The following is a 20,328-nucleotide window of genomic DNA, read 5'->3' as shown; positions in this document are numbered from 1 at the left end:
AACTAAGGGCAGTTTTTATGGAAGAAAAGCTTAGCAACTCCTTTCAATTTCTAAATGTATTTGAATTATTTGTAAAAACAGAGAAAGTAAGCATACAAATTTAATCACAAATGAATAAATGTTTTTATTCTATTTTATTACTACTCAGAAGTAGTAATCTACTACTGATCTATATAAATCAACCCAGTTACCACTTCTGAAATTATCATTTGTAGGATTAAGTTACAAAAGAGCATTTAATGTAGTGTTTTAAAGATGAGATTAGTTCTGTTTATGAATGCTTTTATGTGTTCTGTTATAGAATTACACAACATGAAGCTTCTGTATATTTTAATGCTGCAAAATACCATTATGATTAATTATATAGGTAGTGTACAATTAATAATGGTATTCAAACATCTGTCAACTGTTTAGAGAAAACCTAACACTGTCCTAGCAAGGAATATATTCCAACAATCAATCCAATAAAACATACTTTTCCCTGATAGGTTTAGACTCCCCAGTCTACATAAAACAATGGAGTATGAAACACAGTATTTCATTCTAGTACCAAGGTTTAAGCTTATAAAGATTCAGTCACTGTGTTTTATACTGTTTTTAGGGGGTCCCAGGGTGGGGGGGAGGGTTAATCAGACCGGGAGGACGGCCAGAGCCGGACAGACGGGTGAGTCCAGGAAGGACGGGGATGCGGTGGAGGGGGGGAATATAAAGGTCACGATAGCAGAGGGTTGTCCTATTACAACGGTCGCGGGGAGGAGGGGATGCGAGGACAGGATAAGATCCCAAGGTCGGTTGGGAGACCGTGGCTGCTGGTTACGCCCGGTCGCTTGTACCAACCCCTGCAGCCTAGGTGGACAGGTGCTACAGAGCCAGGGCCTGCGGCTGATGCTTTGCAACGCAAGGTCTGTCATCAACAAGGCCCCCCTCATTAATGAGTTGATCTCAGAGGGGGAGCTAGACCTTGCAGGGATAACGGAGACCTGGTTGGGCCACGAAGGTGGTTTACCCCTCGTGGAAATGTGCCCACCGGGTTTTCGAGCATTCCATCAGCCTCGGGCCCTGAGTAAGGGTGGTGGGGTGGCGGTGGTTATGCGGGAATGTTTAGAGCCGAGGGAGTTCACTGTTCCTCAGATACCCGGGTGTGAGTCCCTTGGTGTGAGTTGGGGCCCAGGGAGGCAGTGGGGCTTGCTGATTGTATACTTGGCTCCTCGCTATGCATCAGCAGCCCTGCCCGAGCTCCTCGAGCTAATCTCAGCGACGGCAGTTGAGACTCCCAGACTTCTGGTCATGGGGGACTTCAACTTGCCGTCAACGGGAGCGGCTTCCGAGGTGGCTCGGGAGTTCATGGCTTCCATGACGGCCATGGACCTGACCCAATTAGTGCAGGGCCCCACTCACGAAGGGGGCCACACACTGGACCTCATTTTTGTATCTGAACAGTGGACGAGTGATCTGGGAATAGGGGATTTAGTTATCACGCCCCTGTCATGGTCAGACCACTCATCCCTCCGGCTGGACTTCCCTGGCGCTATCCCCCACCGCGAGGAGGCGGAACCAGACTCTATAAACTGGTACCGCCCCAGGCACCTGATGGAATCTGATAGATTCCTGACGGAGCTTGGGCCAATACCTGTAGCCTTGTCCCGCTCCCGTTCCGAGGACCTAGTGACTGCCTGGAATAGGGCGACGACTGGGGCCTTGGACCGGGTTGCGCCGTTGCGACCTCTCCTGCGGCATCGACCCACCCGGGCTCCTTGGTTCACTGAGGAGCTCAGGGTGATGAAGCGCCACAGGAGACGTCTAGAGAGCAGGTGGAGATCCTCGCGCTCCGAATCTGACCGAACACAGGTAAGAGCCTATTTGCGGACTTACCTTGTGGCAATAAGAGCGGCCAAACGTAGACATTGTGCTGCTCTTATTGCGTCCGCGGATAACCGCCCTGCCGCCCTGTTTAGGGTGACTCGCTCCCTCTTATCGCAGGGGGCGCGGGAGACACCCTTACAGGGTAGAGCAGAGGAGTTTGGGGAATATCTTCAGGACAAAATCGATCAGATCCGGAGCGGGTGGACCTCCGTCAGTGGACCAGACGAGCCGCCAACAGCGAGTCTTGAGGGACCATTCTGGGAGGAGTTTGACTCTGTTGCCCCCGAGGATTTGGACAGGCTGCGTGGACGGCTGCGACCCACCACTTGTTTAACGGACCCGTGCCCCTCCTGGCTGGTACTGGCAGCCTGGGAGGTGACACGAGGCTGGCTCCTGGGCCTGGTGAGCGCCTCACTGAGTGAGGGATACTTACCAACCGCCTTGAAAGAGGCGGTGGTGAGACCCTTGCTCAAGAGGCCTGCGCTCGACCCAATGGAGCTAGCTAACTATCGTCCAGTCTCCAACCTCCCCTTTCTGGCGAAGGTTGTCGAGAATGTGGTGGCGCAGCAGCTCCCGCGACACCTAGACGAATCCGACTATCTAGACCCACGCCAGTCCGGCTTCCGACCCGGGCACAGCACTGAGACAGCCTTGGTCGCGTTGGTCGATGATCTCTGGAGGGCCAGAGATAGGGGTTGCTCCTCTATCCTGGTCCTATTAGACCTCTCGGCGGCTTTTGATACCATCGACCATGGTATCCTATTGCACCGGTTGGAGGGGATGGGAGTCGGAGGCACCGTTTTGCGGTGGTTCGGCTCCTACCTCTCCGACCGGAAGCAATGTGTGTTGACAGGGGGGCAGAGATCGTCCCTGAGGCCACTCACTTGTGGGGTGCCACAGGGGTCGGTCCTCTCGCCTCTCCTGTTCAACGCATATGTGAAGCCGCTGGGTGAGATCATCCGTGGTTTTGGGGTTGAGTACCATCTTTACGCTGATGATACTCAGCTGTATATTTCAACCCCAAACCACCCCAACGAGGCTGTCGAAGTGATGTCCCGGTGTTTGGAAGCCGTCGGGGTCTGGATGGGGGACAACAGACTTAAACTCAACCCCTCCAAGACCGAGTGGCTGTGGTTACCGGCGCCTCGGTTCAGCCAGCTGACTCCATCGCTGGCCATAGGGGGCGAACAATTGTCCCCTGTGGAGCGGGCGCGCAATTTGGGCGTCCTCCTTGATGCCCGGCTGTCAATGGAGGACCATGTGGCAGCCGTGGCAAGGGGGGCGTTCCACCAGGTTCGCCTGGTGCGCCAATTGCGCCCCCTACTGGACCGGAGTGCCCTGCGCACGGTCACTCATGCGCTGGTGACGTCTCGCCTGGACTACTGCAATGCTCTCTACATGGGGCTTCCCTTGGGACGCGTCCGGAGACTGCAGCTAGTTCAGAACGCAGCCGCACGGGTTATTATGGGAAGTACACGTTACTCCCACGTAACACCTCTCCTGCGCGAGCTGCACTGGCTACCTGTGGCCTTTCGGGTGCGTTTCAAGGTATTGATCATCATCTTTAAAGCGCTCCATGGCAGTGGACCTAGTTACCTGCAGGATCGCATCCTACCACACACGTCCCTGCGACCTATCCGCTCACACAGAGAGGGGCTCCTCCTGGTGCCGTCTGCTAGTCAATGCCAGCGGGCGACACCTAGGAGTAGATCCTTCTCTGTGATGGGCCCAACCCTCTGGAATGACCTCCCCCCTGACATTCGAACTACCACCGACCTCCGTTCCTTCCGGCAAAAGTTAAAGACTCACCTATTTCAATCAGCTGGCCTGGCACTTTCTTAGTTCTACCTCCCGGGGATTTATTCATTTTAATTGGGTTTGGGGTTTTAAAAAGTTTTTAATACACTATATACTATATTTAATATTTATTATTCTATGTACAGTCTTGCAACCTCCTCCACCTACGTATTTAATTATTTAACTGTTTTGTATGTATTTTATAACGTATTTTAGTGACTGTACACCGCCCCGAGTCCCTTTCGGGAGAGGGGGCGGTCTATAAATATGAATAATAAAATAAAAATAAATTACTATTTTTAAGCATTATGTTTCACTCTTTAAACAGATACCAATATATTAGCATTGCCAATTCAATTTAGGATTGTTCTTTCCACATTCTAGATAACTTTAGGGGGGGGGAGAGGTTTTTTCTCTCTTCTAAACTCTATGTTTCCAAGAAAAGTCATCATATTATCAATGACATCAATTATTCTACTTCTATTTCTGTCAGGTGTTAAATACAGCTGGAATAAGTGTGATTCATTGCAAGCACCTAGGGTAAGCAAACCATCTGTTTTTAATGGCTAGATACATCGGCCTCTCTAAAATGTGAGCAGCCTATTATTAAACTCACATTGGTAAGTTAATGAAGTGTAAAACGTATTAATTGTGAAAGTATACCTTTCTTATAAAAGCTTGGAAAATTGATATACTTAGCTCATCCCCTTGAAGTCTGACTGTGTTTCAATATTTTGTGACAGGCTAGGACATTTTGCTTTCACTATGCTATGTTCAGTCATTTGTTCACTGCAGAAATTACATCTATATATGCATTAATGTCTAAAACTGTATTCATGCAATAGTGATACCGATATGTGCCTTTATATTGTGTGCTATCATCGCACAGCATAATAGGCTCCCTTAACCTAACAGATAGACAAACTATCAGAATTCTCCATTCCTAAGAATTTTGCCAACTGAAATCCCCCATCTGGAAAGCACGAAATTTGGGTAAAGCCACTTGATACATATAAAGTTAGAAAGAGCCCCAAGGTCACTGCATACTGTGGGATGCACTTCCCTATATTAGCAAAAGCATTTATCAGTACTAAGTAATTCATTCGTAGGCTTTCAAGACCAGTGTATTTCCAATGCTTCCTGGATTTTGAATTCAATAAATGATGCTGGGAATGTTGCATCATCAAAGGAGAATTGGAAATATAATATTTTATTTTGTTTAATTGAATGTTGTTGTTACTTAAGTAATCCTGAACACGCTAGGAGATAGGTTGGTAAATAGTTGTATTCAGAGAGTTGAACACTTTTACCCACAAGTCAATTGGGATATAAAGGTATTATGTTTCAAAAAATTTCAGGTGGCCTCAAAATAGTGCTTTCTATTAAGCTCCCCATAAAATAGCTAAACTGGACAGTCTTTACAAAAGTAACATTACTGAAAAAGGCACAGAAGAAATAAAGCTTTATGTTGTGGCTGTTTTCAAAGTTTTGCCCTGAGGTAAGAAAGTGCATAGCAAAGCCATTTTCCTACCATCTTCCATCTGGCTGCAGTTTAACTTTTAAAAAAAGTATCCAGGTCTCACATAGAGCTGGCAAGAATTACAATACTATTATCCAGCCTATTACTCATTCTTCAGAGCTCTGTCGTAAAGTCACTTTTGGTATAAAGAAAAAAAAAATCACAGAACTGAGTAGTATTAAAAGTGTAACTGTGTTACACGCGACTGGCTCCTTGGCCTGGTGAACGCCTCGCTGGGTGAGGGGTCTCTACTGGCCGCCTTGAAAGAGGCGGTGGTGAGGCCCCTGCTCAAGAAGCCTTCCCTGGATCCAACGGACCTAGTCAATTATCGTCCTGTCTCCAACCTTCCTTTTTTAGCGAAGGTTGTAGAGAGTGTGGTGGTAGAGCAGTTCCCACGTCACCTGGAGGAAAATGATTATCTAGACCCGCGCCAGTCCGGCTTCCGACCCGGGCACAGCACGGAGACAGCCTTGGTCGCATTGGTTGATGATCTCTGGAGGGCCAGAGATAGGGGTTGTTCCTCTATCCTGGTCCTATTAGATCTCTCGGCGGCGTTCGATACCATCGACCATGGTATCCTGTTGCACCGGCTAGAGGGGCTAGGAGTCAGGGGCACCGTTTTACGGTGGTTTGGCTCCTACCTCTCTGATCGGACGCAACGTGTGTTGGCAGGGGAGCAGAGTTCGACCCGGAGGCCACTCACATGTGGAGTGCCACAGGGATCGGTGCTCTAGCCTCTCCTGTTCAACACATATATGAAACCGCTGGGCGAGATCATCCGTGGTTTTGGGGTGGGATATCATCTGTATGCTGATGATACTCAGCTATACATTTCCACCCCGAACCACCCCAATGAGGCCGTCGAAATGATGTCCCGGTGTCTGGAGGCCGTACGGGTCTGGATGGATGGCAACCGACTAAAACTCAACCCTGCCAAGACGGAGTGGCTGTGGCTTCCGGCCTCCCGGTTCAACCAGGTGCTTCCATCTCTGGCCATCGGGGGCGTCCAACTAGCCCCCATGGAACAGGTGCGCAATTTGGGCGTCCTCCTGGATGCCCGGTTGTCCATGGATGATCATGTAACAGCCGTGGCTAGGGCGGCGTTCCATCAGGTTCGCCTGATGCGCCAATTGCGCCCCTTATTGGACCGGGATACCCTACGCACAGTCACCCATGCGCTGGTGACGTCTCGCCTGGACTACTGCAATGCTCTCTACATGGGGCTTCCCTTGAGATGCACTCGGAGACTACAGTTGGTCCAGAACGCGGCCGCGCGGGTGATTATGGGGAGGACTAGATACTCCCCTGTAACACCTCTCCTGCGCGAGCTGCACTGGCTTCCTGTGGTCTACCGAGTGCGTTTCAAGGTTTTGATTATGATCTTTAAAGCGCTTCATGGCACAGGGCCTAGTTATATGCAGGATCGCATCCTGCCCCACACATCCCTACGACCAATTCGCTCACACAGAGAGGGACTTCTCCGGGTGCCGTCCGCCAAACAGTGCCGGGGGGCGACACCCAGGAGCAGAGCCTTCTCTGTGATGGGCCCAGCCCTGTGGAATGACCTCCCCCGTGACATCAGGATTACTTCCGATCTCCGCTCCTTCCGTGTACAGCTGAAGACCCACCTCTTTCAATTATCTGGCCTGGCTCAATCGTAACTTCTCTTATTCCTCCTAACTGTTTTTTAAATTGTCTTTAAATATTAATTCTTAATTGCATATTGGGTTTTTACAATTTGGGGTATTTTAATGCTGATTTTTAACTGTCTAAATGATGAAATTTGTTACCTCCTCCGTGTATGCGTGTATGTGTGTTTTGTATTTATGTACGTTTATGTGCTGTTATATATCTTTTATGTTTTATGCTCCATTGTACGCCGCCCCGAGTCCTACTTGGAAAGGGAGCGGCTAATAAATCCAAATTATTATTATTATTATTATTGTTGTCTCATTCTGAATGACCATTTGTTTTTGTTTTCTATAAACAATTATTTTAGTAGTTAAATCCATGTATTTTCTTGATTTTGCTCTAGACTATAAATCTTGACATTCTGCAGTTGCTACTAGAGAAAAGCTCAGAGCTAATATAAAATGAATGATCTGTTTAAAGATCTGCTCAAAGCTAGAAAATACAACAGTCTACTGTATTGCAGTGGACTTAAAATAGATTTGCAAAACTAGTCACATTATTGTCTCAGTGAAACAGACATGCAATCATTTATCAACTGCATTGTCTTCTCACTATTTGTTTTAGAAAATCATACCTTTGTTTTCTAGAGTTGCAAAAAACTAGAAAGTTAAAGTGTCACCATAGATAATGAAGTGGTTTTGCCGCTACCCAAGGACAAAAAGGAATGTTACATTATATTTCCTATTATTAATTCAGGGGGTCGCCTTGTCTTCCTGAATGATAAAAGCTGGGAGGGACAACTATGACAGCTTCAGTTGTGGAAACAACAACAAAATAAAGTAACCCTGCTCCAAGGCTAGTGTCCTATCTCTCCTTGCCAGGAATATGTTGGTGAAATTGGACATTTGAACATTGGGCACTATCTAATAAAATGAAATTCAGTGGTGAAAAGAGTAAAGTACTACATTTAGGCAAGAAAAACGAAATGCACAAGTACAGTATAGGCGGTATCTTCCTCAATAGTAGTAACTGTGAGAGGGATCTTGGAGTCCTAGTAGACAACCATTTAAATATGAGCCAGCGGTGTGCAGCAGCTGCCAAAAAAGCCAGCACAGTTCTAGGCTGCATAAACAGAGGGATAGAATCAAGATCACGTGAAGTGTTAATACCATTTAATAATGCCTTGGTAAGGCTACACTTGGAATACTGCATTCAGTTTTGGTCGCCATGATGTAGAAAAGGTATGGAGACTCTGGAGAGAGTGCAGAGAAGAGCGACAAAGATTATTAGTGGACTGGAGATTAAAACATATGAAGAAAGGTTGCAGGAACTGGGTCTAGTTTAATGAAAAGAAGGACTAGGGGAGACATGATAGCAGTGTTCCAATATCTCAAGGGTTGTCACAAAGAAGAGGGAATAAAACTATTCTCCAAGGCACCTGAGGGTAGAACAAGAAGCAATGGGTGGAAATTAATCAAGGAGAGAAGCAACTTAGAACTGAGGAGAAATTTCCTGACAGTTATAACAATCAGTGGAACAGCTTGCCTCCAGAAGTTATGAATGCCCCAACACTGGAAGTCTTTAAGAAGATGTTGGATAGCCATTTGTCAATGGGGGTTGGACCGGAAGACCTCCAAAGTCCCTTCCAACTCTGCTATTGTATTGTATTGTATTGCAAATACATCTTTGGATCTACATCAGAAGATCCAAAGTAGTTGCTATGGAGTGGGAAGAGGAGGAGGAAGAGGAGGAGGTGATGGTGGTTACTGCAACCATATGATCAAGGTCCTGCTCCTTTTTTACAAGCTTTGTACCCATGACACATAAAATAGTTGCAGTTGCCTTATTCACATTTTTTAACAATATCACTTTTCTGTTGTTACTGCCATTGAATGACAAGAGAAACAGAAAATCTGTAACTTGTAACAGAAATTCTTATGAGGAAAATCTTCTTTTTATGGAAGATCTTTTATATTAACATCATTGTGACAACTCAGATAGGATTTCAGCCTTATGAAACTATCATTATTATTTTTTCTTAATTTTATTTATTTACATATCCTTTTTAGCACTGCCCGTCTCCCTCATAGACTGACTTTAGGAGATGACATGATGTCAATACATAGCAATGTTAGGTCTATGCAGTTGGATCTATGCAGGAGGCCAAAGGAAGTAAGGGTAAAAAAATGAAATTAGTCCAAACAAATAGTTTAATGTGTTTATAGAAATACTATAATTTCTAAAAATGGGAGGCACCTTTTAACATTCATGAAAACATGAACTGAGATCATTAACTTTTGATCTGGTTTTCTCTCAAAGCATCCCTAAATGGAAATACTAAATTATTTCTAATGAATATTCACAGGATAGATTATGAATTATAAATTTCTTATAAACTGAAGGATTTGTGCATTCTGAATGATAGTGATAGAAATTTAATGTCAGTTTACTAATATTTGTTAATAAGATAAAAGTAAAAGTTCCCACACACATGTGTGCTACTATTCTCAGCTCCAGGTGTGTGTGTGCTCATCTCCATTTCTAAGCAAAGAGTCAGCGCTGTCCAAAGATGTCTCTGTGGTCATGTGGCCGACATGACTAAATGGCAAAGCCACATGGAGCACTGTTACCTTCCCACCAAAGATGGTTCCTATTTTTTACTTGTATTTTTTTACATGCTTTCGAACTACTAAGTTGGCAGAAGCTGGGATAAGTAACAGGAGCTCACTCTGTTATACAGCACTAGGGATTCGAACTGCTGAACTGTCAACCTTCTGATGGGATACTAACAATTAAAACAAGAACAATAAAAATAAAACAACCATATAAACAATACAAAACATTAGATTGGTTACAAACCATTCAATACATTGTATTGTAAAGTACTTCAAAAGCAGTACAGCCATTTTAGGAGCTCTGCACCATTTCCTGGTCCCCAGGCAGATAGCAAGGCCAAATCTTCATGTCCTCCTAAAAGGTCATCAAGGCCAGCCAACCTTGGGGTAATGATTTTGTTAGAATGATGTAATTTTACAAGCATACAGAAACACTACTCTGGTAAACATCCAATAATTCTCCTTAACATTCAACATGTCAAGAGATATTTTAACAAGAACTGGTTAAAATTCACTCCTTTTTTCCCTTTCAAGCTCTCATTGTTAACTTTGGGGTCTTAAAACAATATGTAGTTTTGTTTTACATATTGTAAATCAATGATTACTCTCTGGGGTTGCACTGACATGTATCTTTGGTGTTGATATATAACCATACTCCTGAATTTTTAAAAAGGCAAATGTCTTTTGAATAGAAGTTTAAGGAAGAAATCTGTCCAGTACAAAGGATATACACAATGAACTTTCAGGGGAATATATATACACATACACCTGCTCCCTTTTAAAAAAAAGAACTATTATTTCTTTCTTTGTGTTAGTAATAAAGAACTCAAGCAACTGTACCCTTTGGGGATGGACCTCTCATCACTTCACTTGAACTCAGATTTCAGACCTGGCATGTGAAGTTAATTACTCTGGGCACTGGGGCTCTGAACAGAAGAATGACCCTATTTCCAGTTCCATGTAATATGTGCCATGCTAGAGTGAACGCTTTCTCTGCCTACACATTGCACATTCAGTGCCTCTGAATGGAGTAATAATTCTGGCATTCTGGAGAAAAGCTCAACTGTCATCTAATTTTCAGAGGGACACTTGTCTTCCCAGTTACTCATTCAAGGAATGGTGCTGACAACCATTGTTCATTCAATCATTGTCACCACTCCAGTCCAAATAACATCAGCATTCTGCACACAAGAAATTAATACATTTTAAAGCATTTAGCAAGCTTGGCTTGGCAGTTACAGGGCCTATGCAAGAAACTGGAGACAATTTGAAACAAACAGTCAACAAGCGAACAAACCACATTTAATAATGTACAGGCTATTAACAACAACAACAACAACAACAACAAGCACAATTGGCAGGGATTTGAGCTATGTAAATCATGTCAAAGAAGAAGTGATCTGGAAGGAAAAGGTAGATCAAGGGTGATCCACTATGAAGGGATGCTACACACATATTGCCTTGACAAAGATTCCTGTTGGGGCCCATTGTTTTCTCAGGAAGATCTGCTTCACCAATAGTGCTTCTCTATATGCACGGAAAATGTCATTGCTGACACAAACAAAGTTGTGTAGTCACTTCATTGAATAGAACTTAAGCACAATTAGTTTCAAAGGTATATATGCTGAGCTAAACCATAGAATGCTTTGTGTGCTTTTAATATATAACTTTCTTTGAATGCAGCCATTATTGTTTGTAAACTTTATTTTATGACCTAGCAGAATGTCACCCATGGTTTATTAAATAAATCATAATTAAATAAATAATGGGTAAATACAATGTATAACCCAGTCACAGTGACAATAAGTATAGATCTAAGACACGAAAAATATTTTTCTTGTCACGGCATTACATGCTCTTGTATAGCAAGAGGGACTTCTGGTACAACCTTGAACACTAACTCATGCAGAAACAATCAACATCACAGTTCCATTCTCTTTTTTCTTCCTTATTTAGGAAATCTGAATGTTTGTTTGAGTAGCTACTTTATGGTTACAATTTTATACTAGAAAGGTAATGTCAAGTTCAACCCCTGTGGAGAGATGGAAGTCTCCTGACTAAGTGACAGACAAGCCTGATCCTGCTGAGCTTTTGAGTCTAGACAAGGTCAGCCATCAACTCAATAGTTTTGCTTTGTCATTCAGAAGGAGATTGCATTTATTTGTTTGTTTGTTTATGAGACAGACCATCTCACCCAATATTGCTATCACTCTCTATTGGGTATATGCAAAATTAACCAATTCAAAGACAAAATATTCCAGAAAACTCTGAAATGTCCTTTTTTCCCCACACACCATGCAGTTTGGAACTTGAAAAATTCTGGACAGGTCCCCCCTTTTGTTTATGAACGGGCATATGTTTCATATCCCCCTTGTCTTTGTTATATCTTTTGTGGGAGGCAACCCTAAGTGTCAGGTTGTAGCTAAGTCATGATTTAGGTCATGAACCTGAAAGTTAAGGTGACATTAATTCAGCCTGAGTTAAAATTGTCGAGTAAGGTAAAGATTTAAAAACAATCTTCTTCCAGTCAATGAGTCTATGACTTGAATTAACTAATTTAATTAGAAAAGCAAACATTTTCCTTGTAACCTTGAGTATTGCCCCCACTTATACTTTTTATTTATTTATAATCTGGGCAGTGTCTGTGTGTTGTTGTTTGTTTTTGTGTGTCTCTCTGTGTGTGTATATATAACGTTTCCCCAAAGATTTTACATCTGAAAAATGAATAGCAGCTCTCAAATTTCTTGAAAAAACCACTACAGCAGAAAACCCTACATTTTTTGAAAGCTCTCAGAACTCCTTGTTTCTGTCTGTTGTTCTAATAACAAGTATTAAAGTTCAACACAAGAAACCATAAATGTAACACTTGACAAATACTGTAGAAGGTGAGAGCTGGAATGCTTCGTTTTGATACAAGCAATTTTTACCTGACCCAGGATAAGCACCAAGATTCTTTGATAACAACAGTTATATATTTTCCATGTTATATTTATAACCAAATAACTTAATATTCCTTATAAACACTATAAAACATTTATTGAAAAACCAAGATGTTACTTGCAATTTCATGACATCTTCAGGTCTCCAGCTTCCATTCACCACAAGGAGCATCTATAGGGACTTCCGGTTCCGGCGGCTGACGGCAACGGGCAAGCTTTGCTCGCCCCGCGCTTCCCCGGTGGGCTCCCCACTCCTCGGGGAGCACAGGACGCCCCGTAGAGGCTCCTGCCGGAGGGACAGCACCACAGGGGATCCCCGGGATCGGCAACGGCCAGTGGGGGCCCCCCGCCTCGCTCCAGGCATTGGGGAGCATGATGGGGAGACGCTCCGGCATCTTTGCTGCAAGGCTGTGCGGAAAATGAGCAAGCAGAAGGACGCGGCTGCACTGCGGTGAGGCGTAGATTCCTTTCCATTCCCTTTACCAACTTGGAGAAACTGCCAGCAGCTTAAATCTTTTCCTTTCGGCTGATTTGGAGAGGCGTGGCTGGAGAGAGGGGGATTTCCCCCCCCCTCGGACAGGCGGCTTGGAACAATTCTGCTCTCAGCCCAAGGGGAAGGAGGAAGGGGGAGAGCCAACCAATGATGTCACGCCCTTACTAAAAGTGACTTTCTTGGACTTAACCCCATAATATATTGATGATCTGGGAACTTTGGGAACTTTGAACTTTGAAAACTTTGTTATGCCTCTAAACCCGAAGCTGGCAGGGCAAGATGGCACACTTCCGTTGTCTTTATGAACTGTGAAACCTGACTCCACCTTTAAAACTTTAGGCTTCCGGTCTTTGTCTCCATGCTACTCAGACAAATCTCTTGTTGATTGCTACCTTTTGAACTCCCTGGAGTGAAAAACTCTGCTCTATTGCCAGGGTGATTAGAGAAACTCTCTTCTGCCTGGACCCTCTGTCCCCTGGACTCTTCTGGCTGTTCTGCCGCTCTGACTGACCATTCTCTATACTGACTGAACTCTTTATTCCATAAACAATGTCTCCTAAAAGACCACCTCCTGGAAAGCCTGGCTTTGCCACCTCTGCCCCGACATCTGCAACCTCCAGTCCTAGTACACAATCAATGATAACAGCTTTCATGCAACCCAAAAGTACAGAGACGGAGTTTCAACAAATGTTCCAGCAACTTTTACAGGGACAAGAGGAAATAAAGAAACAACTAAAGGAGATGAAAGAAGAAATTAAAGAGAACCAGGCTCAAATTAATAAGAACTCAAAGAGAGTGGATCTTTTGGAGGGTGGGATGGCTGAGATGAGGGAGGGGGTGGAAGGGGTGCAGAAGGGAAACAAAGAACTTGATACCAAACAGATGAAAATAGAGTTTGAGAGAATGTCCTTTTACCTTAGATTCCAAAACGTGATGGAGGCAGATGATGAAACATAAGGGACATCATGACAAGTATTTTGGCTGAATACATCCAGAAAGAAAAACAACAGATGGGGTGGGAGATAGACCTGGTTTATAGATTGAATTCAGCTTATGCTAGAACACACAACGTACCCAGGGAGGTACACATTAAATTTCTCAGAAAAAGTACAAGAGATAAAATTCTGAGTGCACAAAGGGGGCAAGCCTTGACATATCAAGATGGGGAAATAACCATTCTGAAGCAGATCCCCAAGAAAGTGAGGGAAAAAAGAAAAAGCTATTCGCAATTAGTGAATAAATTATACCAGAAGGGGGTGTGGTTCAGATGGTTGATGCCTGAAGGTATGCTAATATTCTGGGAGGAGACAAGAGTTAGAATTAAAACACCCATAGAGGCGCAGGCCTTTATGGAAAAAAACAAAGCACACCTAGAAAAACCAGATGATCCTACAACAGACACGCAGGACACAGGAGGGGCTGGAGCTCAGTCAGCGGGGGGAGATGGGGCAATACCAAGAAAGCTCAGATCACAAAAATGAACAAGAAAATCTTTTTGACATAAACTGATCGAAATTACCAATTGAATTAATATGCTGACTATGTACTACTATGTACTAATGATTTTGTTTAGATGTATATTATGAGTATGGAGGGAGGGGGCACCTACCGCACTTCGCAACTGCCAAAATTTGTATACTTTTTCCACTACCTTTTTCCCTGTAAATTTCTAAAAAAACCAATAAAACTTTGTTCAAAAAAAAAAAGGAGCATCTATAGGGAGGGCTAATCACTTGTAATATTATGGGCATGGTGATCATGATGATCTAATCCTAGTTTATTTGGTATGTGCAGATTTTGACCCCTCTACAGATGCTAGTGTTTCCTGCTAAAAATGCAACATTGTGTCATTTTTTTTCAATATTTCAGAATTATTTAGTCTCTTTTCTTGAAGTAATTGCTCCTTCCACATTTCTTCTTCATTTAAAATCAGATGTTTGATTGACTAAATCAAACTATTTAGTGATTTAATTCATTTAATGAAGTCTTATGGGTGAAAGTCCTGATCTAAGTAAGAAGCAAGTGCATGGTTATAAAACAGTAGTAGTATTCAATAGTTTTGGTAGGTATGAAGCATAGGATTATATTTGACAAAAATCTTGAAGACCCGAGATGTTAGTTGAAGACAGTAGAATTCCTATATAAGAAGGAAATAACAAAAAAAAGTATAAAGAAACATACTAAAAGAAAATATGAAGGATATAGTTTGTGGAAGGGGATAACAAAAGTTAAGAGTGTGTTGAAGCTTCAAATCAAGCCTGAGAAAGGATTTAACAAGAGCCTACCAGAAGTCAGAATGAAAAGAAGAATCTTATGCCCGATGAAAACTCCTTACGCAATATCTTTTTCTAATAATAAATGATCCATTGGCTTAGAGGAAACAAGTGTTAAGAGGGAAAATTGTGGCCAGCTTATTTAACTGACATTGCATCAGGACAATGCATCAGCACAATAAACCCTAGTTCGCTAAGGACTTACATTTAAGTAAACTGCTCCTACATTTAGAAATCAAGAGTTACATAAAAATATTGCTGTGCTGCACTATGAAATGCAAGCATAGCACCTGTCTGCAACATTTTAAAGTAACTGGATGGATGGATGGATGGATGTCTGGATGGATGGATGGGAGAACGCAGTAACTATGGGAGTTGCATTGGAAACTGCTAATTTTACTTTTATTATATGGTAAAAGAACCATACAAGTCTGAACTCCCTTCTCCCCTCCCATGACTTTGCTTTCCAAATAACTGGGAAGTGTCTCTTCCTTCTGAGATGTTTTCTCCATCCTCACTCCTTCTGTAGGTTGAGAGCTGATCAGACTTCATCTATCTTATCTGACCAGGGAATCATCTTACCCCCATTATGCTTCTTTCAACTTTCTCCCAAAGTTCTTCTCACAGCCCATTACATTTGATTAGATTTGGAACCCAGTGTAATGCCCAGTTCCCAGACTGATAATGATTCAGATGATAGTGATATAAACGATCAGCTGCATGGTTTTGTTATCTTGCTCCTTGCCTAGTTATTGGAAAGCAACAAAAAAAAGGAAATAAAAAAGATTCTGAAATTGTGTCAAACCTCTCCCCATTCATTAATCGGGGGATTAATTATTTCTAAATGGAAAATAGTATTGGCTGGAATTTTTGTAACGCCTCTCATTCTCCTCAGAAACTCTTGTTAAAGAAAACTCCATGAGACTAATGCTTGGGACAAATCACTTTCAGTTTTAGGCAATGGCCAAAAAGACGTACAGCACATATGGGAGAGTGCAGGGAGCATTTATCTATTCTTGCCCATAGTGATGCTTCCTTTCCGGAAATTTGAAACACAATGTAATAGTCATGAGCAATGTAGGGTGGAAAAAGTGTTAACTCCTATTCCTTGAGGACATATAATTCTAATATTGATTTTCCTTCCGGTATCCTGCTATAAAAGCAAATCTGGAAAAGAATAACCTTTTTCATATATCATCTAACTGGCCCCTGATCCGTATGTAGCTAAATGGAGAGTATGACTGATCTGTATATAGCAGTGCCTATTTAAAATTTATAAGCAATGAGTTCTTCAAATGAAGTTTGATTCCTAACTGCATCAAGGATCTCATATGGTCTCATTGTATTCTTGCAACAGTATGGAAATCATTTGCCATTGCCTTTTTCCATATTGCTATTTTGTTTGTGTTTTTGTTTTGTTTTGTTTTCCTCAGATTACCCTATAGCCTGATCATTTCCTGATCACCTGTCACTCAAGAAACAGCTACATCCTATACAGCTTTTTCAGTATTACTGCTCCTTGGGTAAAATCTAGAGTGTGAATAGCTAGAAACAAAGGCCTGAGACCAGATTAGTATATTACAGGGATGTCAAACTCCCAGACCACAAGGCCAGATGTGTCATGTGCTGGCCACATTCATCCCCTTTAGCAAAGGGGGGGGAAGTCCTGATACGTCGCATGACGCTACTATGATGACGTGAGTTTGACATCCCTGGTCTATTACAATTACACTGCACAAGTAACAACTGCTTCTCATCCTGGAAATAACTAGCTCTTGATGTTGTTGAGCATGAGAAAGAAAGCTATAGGATTTTAGTCCAAGGAAAGCGAGATAGAGGCCTTGAATCCTATAGTAGCCACATTTAAGTCCAATGTAAACAATGTATTAAAATAAGCTAATTCTAACCTACCAAATAATACCATGACAAAATTCCAAGAGAGAAAGGTATTTTAAATAGGTAGATCTACAGACTTCTAAGACTTTCAAATGAGCTATAACTGTGCTGGGCTCATGACAGACAAGGCCCTTTCAAGAAAAGTGGTATTTAGAATTATTTCTATTCAAGTATAAATATTATACTTTTTGAGAATGCCCGGAAGGTGATATTCTTATACATTTCTAGAAACACACACACACACACACACACATTATAAACACACACTCAAACTTGAATATTGAAATCCATCATGATTATTTCCAAACAATCATTGCTGAATTTCAGATGAAATTCAATGCAGGTTTGAAATAAGTTCTTTCTATGCTAAGATGGGAATCAGTTTGGTCCAATTTTGTGAATTGGCCCTCATCTAAGATTAGCATAGATCACTGCTGCATGAAATTGCTCACACTTTTCTATTCTTGACGGCTGTTACATTTCAGTCATTTCAAGACTGATGATGACCATAACATCATCTCATCCATGACTCTAGCAAGCTAGTAAAAATGCATAGAATACAAAAGGTTAACAGCATGGATCTTCAGAAACAAGTTTTCAAACCATAACTGATAGCAATTATGAGCTGTTCATTATTTTGAGATTCTCCTGCAGCTCAATTTATGTCAATAGAACCACATCAGCCCCAATTGTGGGTGGCCTATCTAAAGCACACAGGCACATAATTTAAATTGACTTTGGCATCCCATATTGGAGTTTATATGATAGATCTCATTTTTTCTCATTACAATAGAATCTAATAAAAGGTGTTTTCTCTATTACAATAAATCAAATAATTTGTTTCAGCCATATCATGCTTTTAAATAATCTTATTATTAATATGTCAATATTTGGAAAACACAAACATGTTCAGGACATTTATAGCAATTATTTTACCTACTTACTGATCAGCAAAATCTTGAGTGAATGTCATCCTGTGGGATATAATTATACAGCAAATCTTTCCCAGCACATTTATATAAAGTATTTGAAAAGTGTTCAATAATCTGTGAAATTTAATTCAACCTATTTCATGGTTTACATGATAAGCTCATTGAGTCTTTAAATCAGAAAAGTTTGAGACAAGCCATGAAGGTCAGCTTTAGAGAAAACAAAGTTCTCACTGTAAGCTTCATGACCAATTACAAAAAAAGATTCAAACTTCTCCCCATTCATTATTATTACTGCAAATATCAAAATAGGAGATCAGTTGTAGAAATGACTCCTGATATACTCTTCAGCTCTGAAAAAGCAGCCTCCTCACTGAATGCCAACAAGTATCCAGCTACCCATTCATATCACATAATAGGATTTCTATTTCAGTCAGTCTAGCCAACAAATTTCTGAAAACTGCATCTGAGAAATAAAGGATGGATGGATTTTTTCAGAAAAAGAATTAATCTGTCCCTTCATTATAAACTTCTTTCCCACTGTGAGAGATAGTTATAGAGGCTGGGTCCATAAAATAAGCCAATAGGTCTCGTGTGAAGGCTTAGCATCACCTACCAACAATTTGACAAGTAGGACATTAAAAAAATAAGATCTTTATATTGAGTCAGAGTTCACTGGTCCACCTAACCCAAAGAAATCAACTTCATTCAATCTAGCATGGAGGTGCTGGACCTTTAATGTGAGACTATCTTCATGTAGATTCCTACATCTAGTCTACGTAGACTAGAGAAAGTTGTAGGCCAATAGCAAAATCTACCCAGAAAATAGCATTGCAGCACTTTCTACGCCTGGTTGATATCTTCCTAAAATACTTTGAATTTTAGGTATGTAGGATTTTGGCATTTGACAGGAATCCACCCATCAGTCCCAGTATACAGGGCTTTAGTCAGATCCCATTTGGAATAATGTGTACAGTTCTGTACACTTCACTTAAAATATTGATAAATTGAGTGAGTTCAGAGACAGACAACAAAAATGGTGAGGGACACAACATACAGTATTAGGGGGATTGGAGAAACCAAATATGTACACCCTGGAGGACAGAAGTGAAAGGGAAATTGAAACCTTTAAATACTTTAAGGGTGTGAATAAGTTTCTAGAAGGTAATATTTTTCAATATTAAGTAAAGAACACATTGACAGGGATCTCAGACTGACAGGAAGAAAGTTTTAAAATCATGTTAGAAAGTATTACTTCACAGAAAGAATAGTGGAAACTTGGAACCAACTTCCATCAGAGGTAGTGGGTTAGCAACTGAGTAATTTCAGCAACTGAGTTTAAGTATGGTTCAGATAAACACATTTTATAATGTGACAAAAAAATTAAAAATAACCCTCCTGTCAAAGGGTTTTACATCTGAACTGCTACATCTTTTTCTGCTATCAATTTTCTATGTTTCTATTCATACAAATCAAAATACAATCTTTTGATACTTAGTATGTCCAATTGTTCTTAAAGGACTATTTAAAATTCTATATATGCACATTCTTTAAGTTAGATGCATCCATTCCTTGATACAACACAAACAAAAATATTGGAGCCTTTTTGTACATTATTTATTTATTTTGAATATTTAAGGCTGATTTTCTATGTGCTAAAACATATAAAATAAACTGTTAGCACATTATATATATATATATATATATATATATATATATATATATATATATATATGTATGTATGTATGTATGTATGTATGTATGTATGTATGTATGTATGTATGTATGTATGTATTTGTGTTATATATTTGCAAGTAAAATAGTGTGATTTGCCAAAGCAGAATTTACATGGCATTAATATGGAAGAGTCATGAAGTCTCCTAGCTTCCACTTTTCTCAGCTCAAAAATTAATTAGAAAAATAAGTATATTGAGAGCACTAAACACACTATTACCACATTTGAATATACACACTAAACACATGTATCTTTGAGAAAATGTTAATATTCCATACAAAAAAGTTAAATGTTTTCAATCAAACTTCCCATTGTGTAATTGGTGCCAACAAAACTTTATTAATTTTGTTGGCACTAATTCCACCAATATATTCTGCCAATATATTTTTGGAAGTCAGCATTATATGCTTCTTGCAAGTAAGACACAATTAATCTGGCTTTAAATGTGGTTTATATAGAACACTTCAAGGGAACCTTCTTATCCAGTAGATTGTTCTAACCAAATAGAAATTACCAGGACATGAATTAAAGTGGATGAATTCATCTTTTTTCAGCATGGGTGGATCTAAGCCAAAACTGATAGTATGACTTTTTTTTGTCCGTTTCTCAATCTAATGATCCAGGAAAAAATTCCTAA

This window comes from Natrix helvetica, assembly GCF_964273705.1.
Source record: "Natrix helvetica genome assembly, chromosome: 4".
Lineage (NCBI taxonomy): Eukaryota > Metazoa > Chordata > Lepidosauria > Squamata > Natricidae > Natrix > Natrix helvetica.
The sequence above is the reverse complement of the archived record's forward strand: the minus strand, read 5'-3'. Positions refer to the sequence as shown.